Source organism: Suncus etruscus, chromosome 18, assembly GCF_024139225.1.
Source record: "Suncus etruscus isolate mSunEtr1 chromosome 18, mSunEtr1.pri.cur, whole genome shotgun sequence".
NCBI classification, from domain to species: Eukaryota; Metazoa; Chordata; class Mammalia; order Eulipotyphla; family Soricidae; genus Suncus; species Suncus etruscus.
In genome coordinates, this window is record NC_064865.1 from 2,080,819 (window position 1) to 2,084,790 (window position 3,972).

Sequence of the window (3,972 nt, forward strand, 5' to 3'; positions counted from 1 at the left end):
TTTTTACATACGTGACTCATCCTTTTTAGACTGTAGATTTTTGTGGCTTTATGAAAGAGCATTTTATATCAACAGAGATTCAAAGTACCCATTATCAAATAAACATTAATACTTGCAAACATGTTACCAAAAATACAATAAAAAAATTTAATAGAGCAGGGCTGCCGGAGAGATAGCATGGAGGTAAGGCAAATATTTGCCTTGCATGCAGAAGGACGATGGTTCAAAACCTGGTATTCCATATAACCCCCGAGCCTGCCAGGAGTGTTTTCTGAGGATAGAGCCAGGAGTAACCCCTGAACGCTGCGGGTGTGACCCAAACAAACAAATAAACAAACAAAAAATTAATAGGGCATAGAGCAAAATAGTTGGGGGTTTTGCTTGTTTGTTTTTGTTTTGGGACCACAACAGGCAATGCTCAGAGATTAGTCCCAGCTCTGCACTCAGGAATCACTTCTGGCAGGCTCAGGGGACCATTTGGGATGTCAGGGATTAAACCTGGATCGGCCGCATACAAGCAAATGCCCTACCTGCTGTACACTAGCCTTCTTTTTTTATTTTTTAATAGTTTTTCTCCCATGCTCGCTTCAGCAGCATATATACTAAAATTGGAACAATACAGAGAAGATTAGCATGTCCTCTGTGCAAGGATGATACGCAAATTTGTAAAGTGTTTCATATTTTAAAAAATAATAATAATTTTGCTCCCCCATACCTGGAAACAAATGTATTTGATCAACTATGTCAACTATGTGATGTTACATGGTCTATAAATAAAGTAAATGATTAAAAAAAAGAATGTGAGAAGAGAGAAAGAAAGATATATGTTCAAGAGAGAATACAGTTTCTCCAGAGTGGAAAAATCCAATGAAATGATCTTTTTAGACCATTTTCCTTGAGGTACTGGCATTTACAATACTGTGAATCATACTTTTCACACCTACCACCAGAGACCCTGCTCCCCAGGGATCTCTCCAAATCCCAAACCCTGTCCAAGTCAGTTCTATGTAATCTTCAGATCTGATAACTGTGATTTTCTGTTCCTTTTTTAACACACACATGAAAGCAATCTCTCTCTCTTTTCTTTTTGTTGTGAAATCACACAAAATTATAAGGCAATGATATATTGATAAAGTAAACATAAAAGAATATGTCTTTTGGGGTCAGATATATAACATAGTGGATAGGGCACTTATCTTATATGCAGCTGACCTGAATTTAATCCCCAGCACCCGATGGTCCCCCAAGTCCTATCAGGAATAATTTCTGAGCACAGAGTGAGGACTAAAACTGAGCACCTCTGGGTGTGCCTCAAAACAAGATATGTATTTTTACATGTATGTAAACTTAAAAATTAATATTATTATTTTGGTATTTGGGGGGAGGGCACACCCGGTGTCACTCAGGATTATATGAGACTCTGGAATCCGAATCACCATCCGTCCTGGATTGGCTGCATGCAAGGCAAATGCCCTACTGCTGTGCTATCACTCTGGCCCCCAAAATTAATATTCTTGGGGCTGGAGCAATGGTGCTAGTGGTAAGGCATCTGCTTTGCCTGCACTAGCCTAGGACATTCAGCAGTTCAATCCCCAGCATCCCATATGGTCCCCCAAACCAGGAGCAATTTCTGAGTGCATAGCCAGGAGTAACTCCTGAGCTTCACTGGATGTAGCCAAAAATTAATATTCTTTTTTTTTTTTTTTTTGGTTTTTGGGCCACACCCGGCGGTGCTCAGGGGTTACTCCTGACTGTCTGCTCAGAAATAGCTCCTGGCAGGCACGGGAGACCATATGGGACACCGGGATTCGAACCAACCACCTTTGGTCCTGGATCGGCTGCTTGCAAGGCAAACACCGCTGTGATATCTCTCCGGGCCCAAAAATTAATATTCTTAATAATTCTGTGTTAATAAATTTTAAATTTTACATGAAATAGATAAATTCTATTTCATATATTTTATAAATTCTATTTTATATACTAAAATATTAAATTTTTTTAATTTATTTAAACACCTTAATTACATACATGCTTGTGTTTGGGTTTCAGTCATGTAAAGAACACCACCCATCACCAGTGCAACATTCCCATCACCAATGTCCCAAGTCTCCCTTCTCCCCACCCGTCCCCCGCCTGTGCTCTAGACAGGCTCTCCATTTTCCTCATACATTCTCGTTATTAGGACAGTTCAAAATGTAGTTATTTCCCTAACTAAACTCATCACTCTTTGTGGTGAGCTTCCTGAGGTGAGCTGGAACTTCCAGCTCTTTTCTCTTTTGTGTCTGAAAATTATTATTACAAGGGTGTCTTTCATTTTTCTTAAAACCCATAGATGACTGAGACCATTCTGCGTTTTTCTCTCTCTCTGACTTATTTCACTCAGCATAATAGATTCCGTGTACATCCATGTATAGGAAAATTTCATGACTTCATCTCTCCTGACAGCTGCATAATATTCCATTGTGTATATGTACCACAGTTTCTTTAGCCATTCGTCTGTTGAAGGGCATCTTGGTTGTTTCCAGAGTCTTGCTATGGTAAATAGTGCTGCAATGATATTAGATTTAATAAGAGTCAAGAAATTTAAGAAATATTTAAAGAAAGAACTACAACAATAGTACGTTGATTAGGAAATTTGCTTTGCACACAACTCACCTTGGTTTGATCCCTGGAACCCTTACAATTCCCCAAGTCCCCCAGGAGTTATTCCTGAGTTCAGAGCCAGAAATAAGCCCTGAGCACCTCCAGATGGGGCTCAAAAAACAAAAAGAAAAAAAGAAAATTTTAAGGGAAAAGTCTGAATTGGCCTATAAAAGTGGAGTGTATTTTACCCAGAGAAAGGAAATCTTGACTTTATGTTAGAAAATATTATGTTGGGGCCCGGAGAGATAGCACAGAGGCGTTTGCCTTGCAAGCAGCCAATCCAGGACCAAAGGTGGTTGGTTCAAATCCCGGTGTCCCATATGGTTCCCCGTGCCTGCCAGGAGCTATTTCTGAGCAGATAGCCAGGAGTAACCCCTGAGCACCGCCGGGTATGGCCCAAAACCCAAACCCCCCCCCAAAAAAAATTATGTTAGGGGACTGGTGAGATAGCATGGAGGTAAGGCGTTTGCCTTCCATGCAGAAGGACGGTGGTTGGAATTCCCCGTGCCTGCCAGGGGCGATTTCTGAGCGTAGAACCCCTGAGCACCGCCGGGTGTGACCCAAAAACAAAACAAAAATAAATTATGTTGGGGCCGGAGAGATAGCATGGAGGTAAGGCATTTGCCTTGCATGTAGGAAGTTGGTAGTTCAAATCCTGGCATCCCACATGATGTCCATAGCCTGCCAGGAGAGATTTCTGAGCATAGAGCCAGGAGGAACCCCTGAGCACTGCTGGGTGTGACCAAAAAAACAAAAACAAGGGCCGGGCGGTGGCGCTAAAGGTAAGGTGCCTGCCTTGCCTGCGCTAGCCTTGGACGGACCGCGGTTCGATCCCCCGGTGTCCCATATGGTCCCCCAAGCCAGGAGCAACTTCTGAGCACATAGCCAGGAGTAACCCCTGAGCGTTACCGGGTGTGGCCCAAAAACCAAAACCAAAAACAAAAACAAAAACAAAAAAATTTAGTATAAATGAAATATGAATTTGTTTTTCCACTGTATAAAATCTATAGAAATAATCAAATCTTCGTTAATCTAGTAATCTAGCAAACAAATCTCCTTAATCCAAGGAAACCATAAGTGACATGAGTGAATGCCATTCTCAATGCCAAGTGCTGAGAAGTTTGTCTGCCTCCCTTCTTAAAGCAGTGTGACTTACAAGAGTGATAATGGTAGAGTTCAGGCATAAACATTCTGACACCATAGCCAGCATTATCCAGTGTCTCACCTCTCCCTCCTCTCTTGTCTTTAAAAGAAGCTCCTGGGCCTGGAGAGATAGCACAGCGGTGTTTGCCTTGCAAGCAGCCGATCCAGGACCAAAGGTGGTTGGTT

At 41.8% G+C, this 3,972-nt stretch overlaps 1 non-coding gene across 1 annotated transcript; it reads left to right on the forward strand.

Annotated features, from left to right (window-relative positions):
• Window positions 1–578: 578 nt before the first annotated feature.
• Window positions 579–685, forward strand: LOC125996712 (U6 spliceosomal RNA). The gene has a single exon (XR_007491394.1). It is a non-coding gene; the product is annotated as a U6 spliceosomal RNA (small nuclear RNA).
• The last annotated feature ends 3,287 nt before the right edge of the window (window positions 686–3,972 follow it).